A 22,125-nucleotide genomic window follows, 5' to 3' on the forward strand; every position below is an offset into this window, starting at 1 on the left:
TTATATAAATATTTTGTACATTTGGAGTAATGCCTAAATGTCATCTTTAGGTACCGACGGTCGGATTGAAAGAGGGATAGAGAAACATGTTTTGTAAATGGACTGTACTATTGCCTCCTCACACAGTTTTCTTTATATGTAAAGACGAACGATTACACTTGTTAAATTTTACATGTGGAGATATCATTTTTTGTGTAGTATCATCATGTGATTCAGATAATTAGATTTCACCCTATGCTGTTCTTTGGCTTCAATGTGTCTTGTGTCAAAGTTGTCACAAGTTCTCCCCTTCATGACCAAAACATAGTCTCTTATTGGTTATGTTATTCGTTGCAATGGGATTTGTCTATGTATATGCTCTTATAGCATTATAAAATTTGGCTCACGTGGCAAAGCATGAGTACATAGCTAGTCAGTATGCAAACGAATATCCCATCGATACAAACAACACATTAGTCGGTCCTTTCATAACTCATTGTTTCATCGGGGGCAACAAGTACAAGCGTAGCACATCCGCGGCCAATTGTTCGCATATGCTTGGTAAAATTATTCAGTATTCTAATGCACATTCCTTAAAAAAGACATGTACGAAGGAAATAGAATTAAGATCAGAGCAGGCTGCTACAATTATCCGCTAACAACATTCATGAACATATATAGGCAGTTACAAGTCATTTAAAAGTTAAAACACACCCTGTATATATTCTCTGCACAGTTAATTCTTTTCAAATATATCTCCCATCCAGCATGGTGTGTAGGGGAAAACACTTCCTACACACTGTACAGGTAACTTGCCCAAGTCTTGCACTTTCAAACTACTAAAATCAAAAGCAACTACCCTCGCTTGTGTCCATAGGAAGATAATCTCTTTGTATGGATGAAATCCAAGGAAGTGAAGCATTCCCAAATTCATATCGTCAGATTCAACCTTATCTTCAGCCGCAAGGATAATACCATTGCCGAAGTCCCATTCATAGTTATGTTGCACTGGTGCTTCCTTAACATCTTCATCACAATCACCTTTCTGTAAGATCCACGGTCCTTGGTCTTCATCACGAGAAAACCAAGAAAATTTTGCCACCGCTGCCGCAAAGTTGATGTCATTCTTTAGCACCCACTCCCGTTTACCACATGATTCAGTAAGCAACCAAATCTGAAGTCCCCCCAGATATCATTATAAATTCAGATATCATTATAAATCAAAGTGCAGTACACCCCCTTCTTTGATAACACTTCTGCTTCGGTACACCCCCCTAAACACAAGAACGACTCAGATTAGCCGATACCTCTTTCATAAGCAAGGGCATGATAGTCATATTTTATAAACTCTGCTGATTTTTTTTAGGAACACGTATACGCTGTCATACGTGCTGCAGGATTCGAACCTAGGTCCTCGAGGAATTAGCACAGCCGCACTAACCAACTGGGCAACCGGAATCAGGTGCTATGTCTACTTTTTAACACTTAAAATAGAATACTGGAAAAGCGCAACATTTTCTGTCTGCTATTTTCCTTTTCTTTTTTGTTTCTTAAATGCGTGAAGTTTTTATAATTCGTGATTTTTTTTAGAAAATGACGACAAAATTTCAAATTCTTGAATCTTTCTTCCAAATCAGTGAATTTTTTTCTCAAAATTGACCAGTTTTCTTCACAAATTCGTGAACTATTTCGCAAATTGGCGATTTGTTTTTGAAAATTGTTGAACTTCTTTATAAAATTGACGAGCTTTGTTTCTAAATCAATGATTTTTTTTTCAAATTTGTGAATTTTTTCCCAAATCAATGAACTTTTCTTCAAAATCAATAAACTTATTTTGAATTTTTATGAACTTTTTTCAAAGTAAAAAAAGAAACAAAAAAACAATTTTTTTTAAAAACCCATGTAAAAACTGAAGAAAAAACCAGCCTGGTTGAAAAGGAAAACCAAAGTCTTTCTTTTTAGCGTTATATTTGACGCACTACAAAAGATTGAAAAAGAAAAACTTAGACCATGATCAACAGAGGTGAGTAGGCAAGATGGCTCCATCTAAGAGCACGTCGTTTCCCGACATGCTTGAAATGGCCCCAATTTTTTTTCATGCCTTGTATGACTAATTCAAGGCACCATGCCAAGTTGTTTTGGTTTTCGACAAGTTTTGCATTTTCCAGAGTTTTCTCGGTCAAAAACGCCCGATAAATGGGCGGACGTGTCACAACTTGCATACGGTGTTAGAAATCGTTCAAACCTAGCATGGATGACTACCATGGTCATGCCCACCTGGTTGAAAAGGTTGGGGTCATTTTAGGAATGTCCAAAAGTAGACCATGTTTAATGGAGGATGTTCGGGTTGGCTAGAAGACTCCCTGAGGGTACATTGTTTCTCAACATCCTTCAAATGGCCTAATTTTCCCACCTCCTTCTATGATCAAATCAAGGCACCATGTCAAACTGTTTGAGTTTTTGATAATTCTTGCATTTTTTTAGAGTTTTCTCGGTGAAAACTGGCTAATAAATGGCTGGACGTGACACAACATGCATATGGTGTGGGAAATTCATTCAAACCTGACATGGATGCCTACCATGGGCATGCCCACCTACTAGAAAAGGTTGGGGTCATTTCATGCATGTCCAAAAATATATCATGTTCAACAGAGTGTGTTCGGGTAAGCGAGAAGGGTCCATTTGAGGGCATGTTTTTGCGGCATCCATTAACTCACCCCAAATATTTCCATGATCTTATATGATCGATTAAACGCACCATGCCAAGTTGTTTAGGTTTTCGACAAATCTGATCTTTTCTGGAGTTCTCTCGGTTAAAACAGGCAGATAAATGACAGGACGTGTCACAACTTGCATATTTTGTCGAAAATCGTTCAAACCTGGCATGGATCCTTACCACGGGCATGCCGCCCTGCCTGCAAACGTTGGGGTCATTTAAAAAAAATCAAAACTAAACCATGTTCAATGGAGGATGCACCCGGATGGGCATGCCCATGGTAGGCAACCATGCTAGGTTTAACAATTTCCGACACCATATGCAAGTTGCGACATGTTCGACCATTTTATCGGTCTTCTTTTACTAAGAAAACTCCAGAAAATGCAGAATTTGTCGAAAACCAAATCAATTTGGCATGATGCCTCAAATTGCTCATAAAAGGCCATGAAAAAAATTAGGTCCATTTCTTCTTCTTTTTTGCTGGGGAAATTGGGGCCATTTCAAAGATATTGAAAAATAACGTGCTCTCAGACGAACCGTTCTAACCTTACCGAATAATCTTCATTGAACATTGTGTTTATTGGACATCCTTGAAATGACCCCAACTAATAAATACAAAGGGATAAAATATAAAACAGTAAGTGTTTTTTTAAAAGCATTTAATAAAAAATATAGAAAAACGAATTTAAAATCATTAGTTTAAAAAGTTAGTTAAAACATGTATTTTGGTATTGAAAAAAGAGAAAAGTGAATTAACAAAATAAGAAATGAAATGAAAAAATAGAAAATAAAATAAAACGCTTAGGCCTCGGCCTAACTAGGCGACGGCATTGCTCCCGTCGGGCGCGTGTGGGCCTGCTCCAAGAGCTCACAGATTTGAAAAAGTTCATCAATTTTTTACACAATATTCATGGATTTGAAAATTTTCAAAAAAAAGCTCACTAAGGAAATTTGCAAAAAGGTTTTCTCGGTTTTGGGAACCTCGGCTTCCCAGCCATTTTTTTCCGGTTTTGGGACGTTCTCGGAGGTCGTGAACCGTGATTTTTCGTTTTCTTTTTTATCTTCTCTCTTGTTCATTTTTTTGGTCTTCCCCGACTTTTCGTTTATTCTGTTTGTTGTTTCTATTTCTCATAAATTAAAATTTTGTTCATATTTTTCTGGAATTCTAAATTGTTACTGATTTTCAAAAAATGTTCATATTTGAAATTTTTGTTCTTTTATAAAAAAATTGTTCGTGTTTTGACATCCTAAGCAAGTTTGAAAGGCATGAACATTTTTTTCTGAAATTTATGTACAATTTTTAAAAAACAAATATTAGTATTTTAGAACAAAACAGGAAAACTAGAAACCCTAATGAAAACCGTGCAAAAAAAAGAAACATAAACCAAAGAGTGAAGGTGCTGTGTTTTTTTCTTGGCGTTATGTCTCTCGAACAAGAAGAAGAAAACAAGGTTTGTCGGCAAATCAGATATGCTAGCCCAGATGGTTTGTGCGGCCACACATAGTCCGTGACGGCTGTAGTTCGAATCCAGCCGAGGGCATCCACTTTTTGCGATGGGTATCATACAAACGTACAGCGTATACGTAGAAAAGTGAGTACACCTTGTGAAAAGTTTATACTACCCTTTATACGTTTTGTGAGGAGGGGTGTACCGAAGCATTTCATCCATATGTTTGCAGCATAACCTTATCGGACGGTTCGTATGAAGTGATTAAATCGCCAACAGGAAGTAAAATGGAAGATTTTGCCAATCTTCATTTAGGGAAAGTCAAGCGTGTCTATGTTTATAACCAAACTTATAAAAGAAAATATCAACATTCAAAATCCAAAATTAAGTATCATCAGATTCATCATAAAGTGTATATTTATATTTTATTTATTAAATGATTTAGACATATGTAGTTTATATTCTTCAAACTTGGTCAAACGTAAACATGTTTGAATTTTTTTTCTAGACTAAATATGCACTAGCTACGTTGTGAAACAGAGAGACTAGTCTGGTGAGATGAGTTTCATCTTCTTAAAAACAAATAACATGATTAAAGTGATGACCAGGGCGCGAATGCATACCGTAAAATGGAGTCATTTTGACAATGCACATAGATCGCTCCTTTCCAGTAGACGGCGTAACGGTGTACAAAATCCCTATATGGCTCCATGTCGGCGATGGTCCCCGCAGCCTCTCCTCTCCGGACCAACGACCTCTCCTCCCATCTCCATGTCCTTGAAGAGAAGACTTGTACTTATTGCGTAGGCGGAGGGCAGCCACTCCGATTCCTCCGTGAACATTGTTGTGGAATCAAGACCGTAGGAGACGCAAGGAATAAGAAGCACCTCGTAGTGCGGCGACACTGTAGGGTCATAAACAAGGCACACGTCGTCGTTGAAGTCCTCCATCCCGGTGCACCGGGGCGGGGGCGGAGGCAGATGCACCCATTGCCGAGTCGCCGGGTTAACCACCAGGTGGTTGGAGAGCAAGAGAAGCCCGTTGCAGTGATTCTTGATAAATGAACCCTCGTCGTTCTCGACATAACCAAGGCTTGCGTCGCCGATCCTGTGCTTTGTGAATGGGTTTGCGAAGAGCTTTGGGGGGTCCGGGCAGAGGTCCTCCATGAAGAAGATCCCGTGGAGCGAGAGCGGGAGGAGGTCCGTCCGCAGCAGGCGGTAATCGTCGACAACGGCGCGCCAGCCTTTGCAGACACTGCGGCAAGCGGCGAGGCTGCGCGGCGCAAGACGGCCGAGGACGCACGCGAGGATGTCGGCGTGCGCCGCCACCAGGGCCATGGATATTGATCGGCGCGTATGGACTTCCTTGTGAGACACAGACGGACGACGATGGCCGGCGCTCTTGCTCGGAGATGCGATACGAGATGTATATGCCGATGGTGGGCTAGCTCTTGCAAATATATATTTCCAGGGGGCCGTGCTAAAGCGCGTCCAGCCGGCGGACGCGGTTCCGACCGCGACCGGGAAACGGCAAAGCCAGAGCTGGATTCTGGCCGATCCTTGGCCTAGTCTATTTCCTCCATTACGCGTTTGGATATCTTTTCTTTTTTTGATAATAAAAACGCGTTGGATATCTGGTTCGTCAGCGCACAGGCGGCGTCCTGGTGGACCGGTCAATTGCGTACAGAGCGGGAGCGAGATGTGCACAGTCTATAAATTGGAACAGTTGATCAAAAAAATTGGTCAAAATTTTTTCTGATAACGTGAACTGTTTTGAAAAACATATTATTTTTTAAATTCTGAACACTTTTAAAAAATGAACAAAATTCGAAATTCCTAACATTTTTCGAATTTTCGAACATTTACTTAAATTTTGTTTGAAAAAAACGTGAATATTTTTTAAAAGTATGAACAAAATTTTGAAATTTTAAATAAATTTTAATTTTTTGTACAAATTTGGGAATTGTAAACTTTTTTGAAATTTTCAAATTTATGATAAAGAAAATAAGAAAAAGGGTAAAAAATTAAAAAAAAACAAGTAAAAGTAATCAACATGAAATTTAAAAAATGGTTCAGGAACCTTCTTGAAGGTTTCCAAAACAGAAAAAACCCGAACATGAACTTCTCACAGGTTACGAAAATCGGGAGCACCTGACTGCTAAAATGGATCTGCCCATATATCAGGTTCTACGCGAAAGCACGACTCTTTGCCGCAATATGCGGCATATAGGATTTTCTCATGAGCAAACTTGTGGAACTGAGATCCTATTGGACCGGAGCTCCTATATAACGTGTTTTGCGTCAAATAGGGATCATATTAGTTGGATTGTGTGATTGCGTCTATATTCGGTTCATTGTCTAGCAGTGTATATATGCACGCTATAGATGCACATTACAACGGTACAAATAGAGGACCGGGCCTAAGATCTAGATTGATGTGCTTCTTAGGTAGGTGAAAGCCAGATTTAGCGCGGGTCTACATTTGGTGTTCGTTGGCAGGTGTGTCGACGTGTATCGTGCGAAGAGGCGGTGGTGGTGGGGGTGTAATGGTGCATGGGGTGAGCAAGGAGGAGATGGGTGTGCAAGGCGGTCCCATGGGAGAAAACGGACCACGTGGAGAGCAAGGAGTGGGCGATGTGGAGTTGTCGATGGGACGTCATGTGGGGCTAGCTCGTGGTGAGACGATGCGGGGGGGGGGGGGGGGGGTGCCCAGTTGGAAATATGCCCTAGAGGCAATAATAAAATGGTTATTATTATATTTCCTTGTTCATGATAATTGTCTATTGTTCATGCTATAATTGTATTAACCGGAAACCGTAATGCATGTGTGAATACATAGATCACACCATGTCCCTAGTGAGCCTCTAATTGACTAGCTCGTTGATCAATAGATGGTTGTGGTTTCCTAACCATGGACATTGGATGTCGTTGATAACGGGATCACATCATTAGGAGAATGATGTGATGGACAAGACCCAATCCTAAGCATAGCACAAAATCGTGTAGTTCGTTTGCTAGAGCTTTTCTAATGTCAAGCATCGTTTCCTTAGACCATGAGATTGTGCAACTCCTAGATACCGCAGGAGTGCTTTGGGTGTATCAAACGTCACAATGTAACTGGGTGGCTATAAAGGTGCACTACAGGTATCTCTGAAAGTGTCTGTTGGGTTGGCACGAATCGAGACTGGGATTTGTCATTCCGTATGACGGAGAGGTATCTCTGGGCCCACTTGGTAATGCATCATCACAATGAGCTCAATGTGACTAAGGAGTTAGCCACGGGATCATGTGTTACGGAATGAGTAAAGAGACTTGCCGGTAACGAGATTGAACGAGGTATGGGGATACCGACGATCGAATCTCGGGCAAGTAACATACCGATGGACAAAGGGAATTGTATACGGGATTGATTGAATCCCCGACATCGTGGTTCATCCGAAGAGATCATCGTGGAACATGTGGGAGCCAATATGGGCATCCAGATCCCGCTATTGGTTATTGGCCGGATAGGTGTCTCGGTCATGTCTGCATGGTTCCCGAACCCGTAAGGTCTACACACTTAAGGTTCGGTGACGCTAGAGTTGTAATGGGAATAGTATGTGGTTACCAAGGTTGTTCGGAGTCCCGGATGAGATCTTGGACGTGACGAGGAACTTCGGAATGGTCCGGAGGTGAAGATCGACATATTGGATGAAGGGTATGGGAGTCCGGAATTGTTCTGGGAGTACCGGGTGACGACCAGCGTGATCGAAAAGTGTTTCGAAGGCCACGACAAGCGTTGGGGGCCTTATGGGCCAAGGGGAGGGGGCACACCAGCCCACTAAGGGGCTGCGCGCCCCTCCCAACCCCTCTCACGTAACCTGGAGAGGTGGGGGCGCCTCCCCTAGGGAAGCTGTTGGGGAACATAGTAATTTCAAAAAATTTCCTACGCACACGCAAGATCATGGTGATGCATAGCAACGAGAGGGGAGAGTGTTGTCTACGTACCCTCGTAGACCGAAACGGAAGCGTTGACACAACGTAGAGGAAGTAGTCGTACGTCTTCCCGATCCGACCAATCCAAGCACCGTTACTCCGGCACCTCCGAGTTCTTAGCACACGTTCAGCTCGATGACGATCCCCGGACTCCGATCCAGCAAAGCTTCGGGGATGAGTTTCGTCAGCACAACGGCGTGGTGACGATGATGATGTTCTACCGACGCAGGGCTTCGCCTAAGTACTGCAACGATATGACCGAGGTGGAATATGGTGGAAGGGGGCACCGCACACGGCTAAGGAACGATCACGAGGATAAACTTGTGTGTCCTAGGGTGCCCCCTTGCCTCCGTATATAAAGAATCCAAGGGGGGGGGGTGCGGCCGGCCCTAGAGGAGGCGCGCAGGAGGATTCCTACTCCTACCGGGAGTAGGACTCCCCTCCCTTTTCCTTGTCCAAGTAGGAGAGGTGGAAGGAGAGAAGGAAAGGGGGGGGGGGCGCCGCCCCTCCCTCCTTGTCCAATTCGGACTAGGGGGAGAGGGGGCGCGCGGCCTGCCCTGGCAGCCCCTTCCTCTTCTCCACTTTAGGCCCATGAGGCCCATTAACCCCTCGGGGGGTTCCGCTAACCCCTCGGTGCTCCGGTTTTATTCGAAACTTCCCCGGAACGCTTCTGGTGTCCGAATATATTCATCCAATATATCAATCTTTATGTCTCGACCATTTCGAGACTCCTCGTCATGTCCGTGATCACATCCGGGACTCCAAACTAACTTCGGTACATCAAAATGCATAAACTCATAATAACTGTCATCGTAACGTTAAGCGGGCGGACCCTACGGTTCGAGAACAATGTAGACATGACTGAGACAAATCTCCGGTCAATAACCAATAGCGGGACCTGGATGCCCATATTGGCTCCTACATATTCTACGAAGATCTTTATCGGTCAGACCGCATAACAACATACGTTGTTCCCTTTGTCATCGGTATGTTACTTGCCCGAGATTCGATCGTCGGTATCCAATACCTAGTTCAATCTCATTACTGGCAAGTCTCTTTACTCGCTCCGTAATACATCATCTCGCAACTAACTCATTAGTTGCAATGCTTGCAAGGCTTATGTGATGTGCATTACCGAGAGGGCCCAGAGATACCTCTCCGACAATCGGAGTGACAAATCCTAATCTCGAAATACGCCAACCCAACATCTACCTTTGGAGACACCTGTAGAGCACCTTTATAATCACCCATTTACGTTGTGACGTTTGGTAGCACACAAAGTGTTCCTCCGGCAAACGGGAGTTGCATAATCTCATAGTCATAGGAACATGTATAAGTCATGAAGAAAGCAATAGCAACATACTAAACGATCGGGTGCTAAGCTAATGGAATGGGTCATGTCAATCAGATCATTCACCTAATGATGTGATCTCGTTAATCAAATAACAACTCTTTGTTCATGGTTAGGAAACACAACCATCTTTGATTAACGAGCTAGTCAAGTAGAGGCATACTAGTGACACTCTGTTTGTCTATGTATTCACACATGTATTATGTTTCCGGTTAATACAATTCTAGCATGAATAATAAACATTTATCATGATACAAGGAAATAAATAATAACTTTATTATTGCCTCTAGGGCATATTTCCTTCAGTCTCCCACTTGCACTAGAGTCAATAATCTAGTTCACATCGCCATGTGATTTAACAGCAATAGTTCACATCACCATGTGATTAACACCCATAGTTCACATCGATATGTGATCAACACCCAAAGGGTTTACTAGAGTCAGTAATCTAGTTCACATCGCTATGTGATTAACACCCAAAGAGTACTAAGGTGTGATCATGTTTTGCTTGTGAGATAAGTTTAGTCAACGGGTCTGTCACATACAGATCCGTAAGTATTTTGCGAATTCTATGTCTACAATGCTCTGCATGGAGCTACTCTAGCTAATTGCTCCCATTTTCAATATGTATCTAGATCGAGACTTAGAGTCATCCAGATCTGTGTCAAAACTTGCATCGACGTAACCTTTTACGACGAACCTTTTGTCACCTCCATAATCGAGAAATATTTCCTTATTCCACTAAGGATAATTTTGACCAATGTCCAGTGATCTACTCTTAGATCACTATTGTACTCCCTTGCTTAACACAGTGTAGGGTATACAATAGATCTGGTACACATCATGGCATACTTTATAGAACCTATGGCCGAGGCATAGGGAATGACTTTCATTTTCTTTCTATCTTCTGCCGTGGTCGGGCTTTGAGTCTTACTCAATTTCATACCTTGTAATACAGCCAAGAACTCTTTCTTTGACTGTTCCATTTTTGAACTACTTCAAAATATTGTCAAGGTATGTACTCATTGAAAAAACTTATCAAGCGTCTTGATCTATCTCTATAGATCTTGGAGCTCAATATGTAAGCAGCTTCACCGAAGTCTTTCTTTGAAAAATTCCTTTCAAACACTCCTTTATGCTTTACAGAATAATTCTACATTATTTCCGATCAACAATATGTCATTCGCATATACTTATCAGAAATGCCGTAGTGCTCCCACTCACTTTCTTGTAAATACAGGCTTCACCGCAAGTCTGCATAAAACTATATGCTTTGATCAACTCATCAAAGCGTATATTCCAACTCCGAGATGCTTGCACCAGTCCACAGATGGATCGCTGGAGCTTGCACATTTTGTTAGCACCTTTCGGATTGACAAAACCTTCTAGTTGCATCGTATACAACTCTTCTTTAATAAATCCATTAAGGAATTCAGTTTTGTTTATCCATTTGCCAGATTTCATAAAATGCGGCAATTGCTAACATGATTCGGACAGACTTAAGCATAGATACGAGTGAGAATCTCTCATCGTAGTCAACACCTTGAACTTGTCGAAAACCTTTTGTGACAATTCTAGCTTTGTAGATAATAACACTACTATCAGCGTCCGTCTTCCTCTTAAAGATCCATTTATTTTTATGGCTTGCCGATCATCGGGCAAATCCATCAAAGTCCATACTTTGTTCTCATACATGGATCATATCTCAGATTTCATGGCCTCAAACCATTTTGCAGAATCTGGGCTCATCATCGCTTCCTCATAGTTCGCAAGTTCGTCATGGTCTAGTAACATGACTTCCAGAACAGGATTACCGTACCACTCTGGTGCGGATCTTACTCTGGTTTACCTACGAGATTCGGTAGTAACTTGATCTGAAGTTACATGATCATCATCATTAGCTTCCTCACTAATTGGCATAGTAGTCACAAGAACAGATTTCTGTGATGAACTACTTTCCAATAAGGGAGAAGGTACAATTACCTTATCAAGTTTTCTACTTTCCTCCCACTCACTTCTTTCGAGAGAAACTTCTTCTCTAGAAAGTTTCCGAATTTAGCAACAAAAGTCTTGCCTTCGGATCTGTAATAGAAGGTGTATCTAATAGTTTCCTTTGGATATCCTATGAAGACACATTTCTCCGATTTGGGTTTGAGCTTATCAATTTGAAACTTTTTCACATAAGCATTGCAACCTCAAACTTTAAGAAACGACAGCTTAGGTTTCTTTGCCAAACCATAGTTCATACGGTGTCGTCTCAACGGATTTAGATGGTGCCCTATTTAACGTGAATGCAACTGTCTCTAATGCATAACCCCAAAACGATAGTGGTAGATCGGTAAGAGACATCATAGATCGCACCATATCTAATAAAATACGGTTATGAAGTTCGGACACACCATTACATTGTGGTGTTCCAGGTGGCGTGAGTAGTGAAACTATTTCACATTGTTTTTAACTGAAGGCCAAACTCATAACTCAAATACTCTTCTCTACGATCAGATCGTAGAAACTTTATTTCCTTGTTACGATGATTTTTCACTTCACTCTGAAATTCTTTGAACTTTTCAAATGTTTCAGACTTATGTTTCATCAAGTAGATATACTCATATCTGCTCAAATCATCTGTGAAGATCAGAAAATAATGATACCTGTCGCGAGCCTCAATATTCATCGGACCACATACATCAGTATGTATGATTTCCAACAAATCTGTTGCTCGCTCCATTGTTCGAAAGAACGGAGTCTTAGTCATCTTGCCCATGAGGCATGGTTCGCAAGCATCAACTGATTCATAATCAAGTGATTCCAAAAGCCCATCAACATGGAGTTTCTTCATGCGCTTTACACCAATATGACCTAAACGGCAGTGCCACAAATAAGTTGCACTATCATTATTAACTTTGTATCTTTTGGTTTCAATATTATGATTATGTGTATCACTACGATCGAGATCCAACGAACTATTTTCATTGGGTGTGTAACCATATAAGGTTTTATTCATGTAAACATAACAACAATTTATTCTCTTACTTAAATGAATAACCGTATTACAATAAACATGATCAAATCATATTCATGCTGAACGCAAACACCAAATAACACTTATTTAGGTTCAACACTAATCCCGAAATTATAGGGAGTGTGCGATGATGATCATATCAATCTTGGAACCACTTCCAACACACATCGTCACTTCACCCTTAACTAGTCTCTGTTTATTCTGCAACTCCCATTTCGAGTTACTAATCTTAGCAACTGAACTAGTATCAAATACTGAGGGGTTGCTATAAACACTAGTATAGTACACATCAATAAGATGTATATCAAATATACTTATGTTCACTTTGCCATCCTTCTTATCCGCCAATCACTTGGGGTAGTTCCGCTTCTAGTGACCAGTCCCTTTGCCGTAGAAGCACTTAGTCTCAGGCTTAGGACCAGACTTGGGCTTCTTCACTTGAGCAGCAACTTGCTTGCCGTTCTTCTTGAAGTTCCCCTTCTTCCCTTTGCCCTTTTCTTGAAACTAGTGGTCTTGTTAACCATCAACACTTGATGTTTTTCTTGATTTCTACCTTCGTCGATTTCAGCATCACGAAGAGCTTGGGAATTACTTTTGTCATCCCTTGCATATTATAGTTCATCACGAAGTTCTACTAACTTGGTGATGGTGACTAGAGAATTCTGTCAATCACTATTTTATCTGGAAGATTAACTCCCACTTGATTCAAGCGATTGTAGTACTCAGACAATCTGAGCACATGCTCACTAGTTGAGCGATTCTCCTCCATCTTCTAGCCATAGAACTTGTTGGAGACTTCATATCTCTCAACTCGGGTATTTGCTTGAAATATTAACTTCAACTCCTGGAACATCTCATATGATCCATGACGTTCAAAACGTCTTTGAAGTCCCGATTCTAAGCCGTTAAGCATGGTGCACTAAACTATCAAGTAGTCATCATATTGAGCTAGCCAAACGTTCATAACGTCTGCATCTGCTCCTGCAATAGGTCTGTCACCTAGCGGTGCATCAAGGACATAATTCTTCTGTGCAGCAATGAGGATAAACCTCAGATCACGGATCCAATCCGCATCATTGCTACTAACATCTTTCAACACAATTTTCTCTAGGAACATATCAAAATAAACATATGAAAGCAACAACGCGAGCTATTGATCTACAATATAGATATGCTAATACTACCAGGACTAAGTTCATGATAAATTAAAGTTCAATTAATCATCTTACTTAAGAACTCCCACTTAGATAGACATCCCTCTAATCCTCTAAGTGATCACGTGATCCAAATCAACTAAACCATGTCCGATCATCACGTGAGATGGAGTAGTTTCATTGGTGAACATCATTATGTTGATCATATCTACTATATGATTCACGCTCGACCTTTCGGTCTCCGTGTTCCGAGGCCATATCTGTATATGCTTGGCTCGTCAAGTATAACCTGAGTATTCCGCGTGTGCAACTGTTTTGCACCCGTTGTATTTGAACGTAGAGCCTATCACACCCGATCATCACATGGTGTCTCAGCACGAAGAACTTTCGCAATGGTGCATACTCAGGGAGAACACTTCTTGATAATTAGTGAGAGATCATCTTATAATGCTACCGTCAATCAAAGCAAGATAAGATGCATAAAAGATAAACATCACATGCAATCAATATAAGTGATATGATATGGCTATCATCATCTTGTGCTTGTGATCTCCATCTTCGAAGCACCGTCGTGATCACCATCGTCACCGGCGCGACACCTTGATCTCCATCGTAGCATCGTTGTCGTATCGCCAATCTTATGCTTGTACGACTATCGCTACCGCTTAGTGATAAAGTAAAGCATTACATCTCGATTGCATTGCATACAATAAAGCGACAACCATATGGCTCCTGCCAGTTGCCGATAACTCGGTTACAAAACATGATCATCTCATACAAAAAATTAGCATCATGTCTTGACCATATCACATCACAACATGCCCTGCAAAAACAAGTTAGACGTCCTCTACTTTGTTGTTGCAAGTTTTACGTGGCTGCTACGGGCTTAAGCAAGAACCAATCTTACCCTACGCATCAAAACCACAATGATAGTTTGTCTAGTTGGTGCTATTTTAACCTTCGCAAGGACCGGGCGTAGCCACACTCGGTTCAACTAAAGTTGGAGAAACTGTCACCCGCAAGCCACCTCTGTGCAAAGCACGTCGGGAGAACCGGTCTCGCGTAAGCGTACGCGTAATGTTGGTCCGGGCCGCTTCGTCCAACAATACCGCCGAACCAAAGTATGACATGCTGGTAAGCAGTATGACTTATATCGCCCACAACTCACTTGTGTTCTACTCGTGCATATAACATCAACATATAAAACCTAGGCTCGGATGCCACTGTTGGGGAATGTAGTAATTTCAAAAATTTTCCTACGCACACGCAAGATCATGGTGATGCATAGCAACGAGAGGGGAGAGTGTTGTCTACGTACCCTCGTAGACTGAAACGGAAGCGTTGACACAACGTAGAAGAAGTAGTCGTACGTCTTCCCGATCCGACCGATCCAAGCACCGTTACCCCGGCACCTCCGAGTTCTTAGCACACGTTCAGCTCGATGACGATCCCCGGACTCCGATCTAGCAAAGCTTCGGGGATGAGTTCCGTCAGCACAACGGCGTGGTGACGATGATGATGTTCTACCGACGCAGGGCTTCGCCTAAGTACTGCAACGATATGACCGAGGTGGAATATGGTGGAAGGGGGCACCGCACACGGCTAAGGAACGATCACGAGGATCAACTTGTGTGTCCTAGGGTGCCCCCTTGCCTCCGTATATAAAGGATCCAAGGGGGGGGGTGCGGCCGGCCCTAGAGGAGGCGCGCAGGAGGAGTCCTACTCCTACCGGGAGTAGGACTCCCCTCCCTTTTCCTTGTCCAAGTAGGAGAGGTGGAAGGAGAGAAGGAAAGGGGGGGCGCCGCCCCTCCCTCCTTGTCCAATTCGGACTAGGGGGAGAGGGGGCGCGCGGCCTGCCCTGGTAGCCCCTTCCTCTTCTCCACTTTAGGCCCATGAGGCCCATTAACCCCCCGGGGGGTTCCGGTAACCCCCCGGTGCTCCGGTTTTATCCGAAACTTCCCCGGAACGCTTCCGGTGTCCGAATATAGTCGTCCAATATATCAATCTTTACGTCTCGCCCATTTCGAGACTCCTCGTCATGTTCGTGATCACATCCGGGACTCCGAACTAACTTTGGTACATCAAAATGCATAAACTCATAATAACTGTCATCGTAACGTTAAGCGTGCGGACCCTACGGTTCGAGAACAATGTAGACATGACTGAGATAAATCTCCGGTCAATAACCAATAGCGGGACCTGGATGCCCATATTGGCTCCTACATATTCTACGAAGATCTTTATCGGTCAGACCGCATAACAACATACGTTGTTCGCTTTGTCATCGGTATGTTACTTGCCCGAGATTCGATCGTCGGTATCCAATACCTAGTTCAATCTCGTTACTGGCAAGTCTCTTTACTCGTTCCGTAATACATCATCTCGCAACTAACTCATTAGTTGCAATGCTTGCAAGGCTTATGTGATGTGCATTACCGAGAGGGCCTAGAGATACCTCCCCGACAATCGGAGTGACAAATCCTAATCTCGAAATACGCCAACCCAATATCTACCTTTGGAGACACCTGTAGAGCACCTTTATAATCACCCATTTACGTTGTGACATTTGGTAGCACACAAAGTGTTCCTCCGGCAAACGGGAGTTGCATAATCTCATAGTCATAGGAACATGTATAAGTCATGAAGAAAGCAATAGCAACATACTAAACGATCGGGTGCTAAGCTAATGGAATGGGTCATGTCAATCAGATCATTCACCTAATGATGTGATCTCGTTAATCAAATAACAACTCTTTGTTCATGGTTAGGAAACACAACCATCTTTGATTAACGAGCTAGTCAAGTAGAGGCATACTAGTGACACTCTGTTTGTCTATGTATTCACACATGTATTATGTTTCCGGTTAATACAATTCTAGCATGAATAATAAACATTTATCATGATATAAGGGAATAAATAATAACTTTATTATTACCTCTAGGGCATATTTCCTTCAGAAGCCGCCCCTCCCAGCTTGGGGGGTAAGTTTCCTAGGGGTGGGCGCGCCCAAACCCATCTAGGGTTCCCCCTATGGCCGCCGCCCCTTGATACGTCTCCAACGTATCTATAATTTTTTATTGCTCCATGCTATATTATCTACTGTTTTGGACCATATTGGGCTTTATTTTCTACTTTTATTTTATTTTTGGGACTAACCTATTAACCGAAGGCCCAGCCCAGAATTGCTGTTTTTTTGCCTATTTCAGAGTTCCGAAGAAACGGAATATCAAACGGAGTCCAAACGGAATGAAACCTTCGGGAACATGATTTTCTCACCGAATATGACCCAGGAGACTTGGACCCTACGCCAAGGAAGCTTCAAGATGGGCACGAGGTAGGGGGCGCGCCTCCCCCCCAGGGCGCGCCCCCACCCTCGTGGGGCCCACGAAGCTCCACCGATGTACTTCTTCCTCCTATATATACCTACGTACCCCCAAACGATCAGAGACGGAGCCAAAAACCTAATTCCACCGCCGCAACCTTCTGTACCCACGAGATCCCATCTTGGTGAAGGAAATATGCCCTAGAGGCAATAATAAAGTTATTATTTATTTCCTTATATCATGATAAATGTTTATTATTCATGCTAGAATTGTATTAACCGGAAACATAATACATGTGTGCATACATAGACAAATAGAGTGTCACTAGTATGCCTCTACTTGACTAGCTTGTTGATCAAAGATGGTTATATTTCCTAACCATAGACATGTGTTGTCATTTGATTAACAGGATCACATCATTAGGAGAATGATGTGATTGACTTGACCCATTCCGTTTAGCTTAGCACTTGATCATTTAGTATGTTGCTATTTGCTTTCTTCATGACTTATACATGTTCCTATGACTATGAGATTATGCAACTCCCGTTTACCGGAGGAACACTTTGTGTGCTACCAAACGTCACAACGTAACTGGGTGATTATAAAGGAGCTCTACAAGTTTCTCCAAAGGTACATGTTGGGTTGGCGTATTTCGAGATTAGGATTTGTCACTCCGATTGTCGGAGAGGTATCTCTGGGTCCTCTCGGTAATGCACATCACTTAAGCCTTGCAAGCAATGCAACTAATGAGTTAGTTGCGAGATGATGTATTACGGAATGAGTAAAGAGACTTGCCGGTAACGAGATTGAACTAGGTATTGAGATACCGACGATCGAATCTCGGGCAAGAAACATACCGATGACAAAGGGAACAACGTATGTTGTTATGCGGTCTGACCGATAAAGATCTTCGTAGAATATGTGGGAGCTAATATGAGCATCCAGGTTCCGCTATTGGTTATTGACCGGAGACGTGTCTCGGTCATGTCTACATTGTTCTCGAACCCGTAGGGTCCGCACGCTTAACGTTACGATGACAGTTTCATTATGAGTTTATATGTTTTGATGTACCAAAGGTTGTTCGGAGTCCCGGATGTGATCACGGACATGACGAGGAGTCTTGAAATGGTCGAGACATAAAGATTGATATATTGGAAGCCTATATTTGGATATCGGAATCGTTCCGGGTGAAATCGGGATTTTACCGGAGTACCGGGGGGTTACCGGAACCCCCCGGGGGTTAATGGTCCTACATGGGCCCTAAGGGAGAAGAGGAGGGCCGGCCAGGGCAGGCCGCGCGCCCCCTCCCCCCTAGTCCGAATAGGACAAGGAAGGGGGGGGGGCGGCGCCCCCCTTTCCTTTTCCCCCCTTCCCCTTTCCTTCTCCAAAAAGGCAAGAGGGGGGAGTCCTACTCCCGGTGGGAGTAGGACTCCTCCAGGCGCACCCCTAGGGGCCGACCGCACCTCCCCCTCCCTCCTTTATATACGGGGGCAAGGGGGCACCCCAAGACACACAAGTTGATCTTCGTGATCGTTCCTTAGCCATGTGCGGTGCCCCCTTCCACCATATTCCACCTCGGTCATATCGTAGCGGTGCTTAGGCGAAGCCCTGCAACGATAGAACATCAAGATCGTCACCACGCCGTCGTGCTGACGGAACCCATCCCCGACACTTTGCTGGATGGGAGTCCAGGGATCGTCATCGAGCTGAACGTGTGCTAGAACTCGGAGGTGCCGTAGTTTCGGTGCTTGATCGGTCGGGCCATGAAGACGTACGACTACATCAACCGCGTTGTTATAACGCTTCCGCTATCGGTCTACGAGGGTACGTAGACAACACTCTCCCCTCTCGTTGCTATGCATCACCATGATCTTGCGTGTGCGTAGGAATTTTTTTGAAATTACTACGTTCGCCAACAGTGGCATCCGAGCCTGGTTTTATGCGTAGATGTCATATGCACGAGTAGAACATAAGTGAGTTGTGGGCGATATAAGTCATACTGCTTACCAGCATGTCATACTTTGGTTCAGCGGGATTGTTGGATGAAGCGGCCCGGACCGACATTACGCGTACGCTTACGCGAGACTGGTTCTACCGACGTGCTTTGCACACAGGTGGCTGGCGGGTGTCAGTTTCTCCAACTTTAGTTGAACCGAGTGTGGCTACGCCCGGTCCTTGCGAAGGTTAAAACAACACCAACTTGACAAACTATCGTTGTGGTTTTGATGCGTAGGTAAGAACGGTTCTTGCTTAGCCCGTAGCAGCCACGTAAATACTTGCAACAACAAAGTAGAGGACGTCTAACTTGTTTTTGCAGGGCATGTTGTGATGTGATATGGTCAAGACGTGATGCTATATTTTATTGTATGAGATGATCATGTTTTGTAACCAAGTTATCGGCAACTGGCAGGAGCCATATGGTTGTCGCTTTATTGTATGCAATACAATCGCCCTGTAATGCTTTACTTTATCACTAAGTGGTAGCGATAGTCGTAGAAGCATAAGATTTGCGAGATGACAACGATGCTACGATGGAGATCAAGGTGTCGCGCCGGTGACGATGGTGATCATGACGGTGCTTCAAAGATGGAGATCACAAGCACAAGATGATGATGGCCATATCATATCACTTATATTGATTGCATGTGATGTTTATCTTTTATGCATCTTATCTTGCTTTGATTGATGGTAGCATTATAAGATGATCCCTCACTAAATTATCATAGTAAAAGTGTTCTCCGTGAGTATGCACCGTTGCGAAAGTTCTTCGTGCTGAGACACCACGTGATGATCGGGTGTGCTAGGCTCTACGTTCAAATACAACGGGTGCAAAACAGTTGCACACACAGAATACTCAGGTTAAACTTGACGAGCCTAGCATATAACAGATATGGCCTCGGAACACGGAGACCGAAAGGTCGAGCGTGAATCATATAGTAGATATGATCAACATATTGATGTTCACCGTTGAAACTACTCCATCTCACGTGATGATCGGACATGGTGTACTTGATATGGATCACGTAATCACTTGGAGGATTAGAGGGATGTCTATCTAAGTGGGAGTTCTTTAGTAATATGATTAATTGAACTTAAATTTATCATGAACTTAGTACCTGATAGTATCTTGCTTGTCTATGTTTGATTGTAGATAGATGGCCCGTGCTGTTGTTCCGTTGAATTTTAATGCGTTCCTTGAGAAAGCAAAGTTGAAAGATGATGGTAGCAATTACACGGACTGGGTCCGTAACTTGAGGATTATCCTCATTGCTGCACAGAAGAATTACGTCCTGGAAGCACCGCTGGGTGCCAGGCCTGCTGCTGGAGCAACACCAGATGTTATGAACGTCTGGCAGAGCAAAGCTGATGACTACTCTATAGTTCAGTGTGCCATGCTTTACAGCTTAGAACCGGGTCTTCAACGATGTTTTGAACGTCATGGAGCATATGAGATGTTCCAGGAGTTGAAGTTAATATTTCAAGCAAATGCCCCGATTGAGAGATATGAAGTCTCCAATAAGTTCTACAGCTGCAAGATGGAGGAGAATAGTTCTGTCAGTAAGCATATACTCAAAATGTCTGGGTATAATAATCACTTGATTCAACTGGGAGTTAATCTTCCGGATGATAGCGTCATTGACAGAATTCTCCAATCACTGCCACCAAGCTACAAGAGCTTTGTGATGAACTATAATATGCAAGGGATGGAAAAGACTATTCCCAAGCTCTTCGCGATGCTAAAAGCTGCGGAGGTAGAAATCAAGAAGGAGCATCAAGTGTTGATGGTCAACAAGACCACTAGTTTCAAAAAAAGGCAAAGGGAAGAAGAAGGGGAACTTCCAGAAGAACAACAATCAAGTTGCTGCTCAGGAGAAGAAACCCAAGTCTGGACCTAAGCCTGAAACTGAGTGCTTCTACTGCAAGCAGACAGGTCACTGGAAGCGGAACTGCCCCAAGTATTTGGCGGATAAGAAGGATGACAAGGTGAAAAAAGGTATATGTGATATATGAAGGAAATATGCCCTAGAGGCAATAATAAAGTTATTATTTATTTCCTTATATCATGACAAATGTTTATTATTCATGCTAGAATTGTATTAACCGGAAACATAATACATGTGTGAATACATAGACAAACAGAGTGTCACTAGTATGCCTCTACTTGACTAGCTCGTTAATCAAAGATGGTTATGTTTCCTAACCATGAACAAAGAGTTGTTATTTGATTAATGGGATCACATCATTAGTTGAATGATCTGATTGACATGACCCATTCCATTAGCTTAGCACCCGATCGTTTAGTATGTTGCTATTGCTTTCTTCATGACTTATACATGTTCCTATGACTATGAGATTATGCAACTCCCGTTTGCCGGAGGAACACTTTGTGTGCTACCAAATGTCACAACGTAAATGGGTGATTATAAAGGTGCTCTACAGGTGTCTCCAAAGGTAGATGTTGGGTTGGCGTATTTCGATATTAGGATATGTCACTCCGATTGTCGGAGAGGTATCTCTGGGCCCTCTCGGTAATGCACATCACATAAGGCTTGCAAGCATTGCAACTAATGAGTTAGTTGCGGGATGATGTATTACGGAATGAGTAAAGAGACTTGCCAGTAACGAGATTGAACTAGGTATTGGATACCGACGATCGAATCTCAGGCAAGTAACATACCGATGACAAAGGGAACAACGTATGTTGTTATGCGGTCTGACCGATAAAGATCTTCGTAGAATATGTAGGAGCCAATATGGGCATCCAGGTCCCGCTATTGGTTATTGACCAGAGACGTGTCTCGGTCATGTCTACATTGTTCTCGAACCGTAGGGTCCGCACGCTTAAGGTTTCGATGACAGTTATATTATGAGTTCATGAGTTTTGATGTACCGAAGGAGTTCGGAGTCCCGGATGAGATCGGGGACATGACGAGGAGTCTCGAAATGGTCGAGACGTAAAGATCGATATATTGGATGACTATATTCGGACATCGGAAAGGTTCCGAGTGATTCGGGTATTTTTCGGAGTACCAGAGAGTTACGGGAATTCGCCGGGAGAAGTATTGGGCCTTATTGGGCCATACGGGAAAGAGAGAGGGGCTGCCTAGGGCAGGCCGCGCGCCCCCCCAAGGCCTAGTCCGAATTGGACTAGGGGGA

At 43.1% G+C, this 22,125-nt stretch overlaps 1 pseudogene across 1 annotated transcript; it reads right to left on the bottom strand.

Moving 5' to 3' along the window:
* Window positions 1-572: 572 nt before the first annotated feature.
* LOC147974446 (uncharacterized) lies at window positions 573-5,591 on the bottom strand (annotated as a pseudogene). Its single transcript, XR_015600099.1, has 2 exons — window positions 4,767-5,591; window positions 573-1,253 (listed from the first exon to the last, which is right to left on the bottom strand). The product of XR_015600099.1 is annotated as an uncharacterized LOC147974446 (transcript).
* Between the last annotated feature and the right edge of the window lie 16,534 nt (window positions 5,592-22,125).

The sequence above is a fragment of the Triticum urartu genome, chromosome 4A (genome assembly GCF_056163025.1).
Source record: "Triticum urartu cultivar PI428250 chromosome 4A, HENAU_Tu73, whole genome shotgun sequence".
NCBI classification, from domain to species: Eukaryota; Viridiplantae; Streptophyta; class Magnoliopsida; order Poales; family Poaceae; genus Triticum; species Triticum urartu.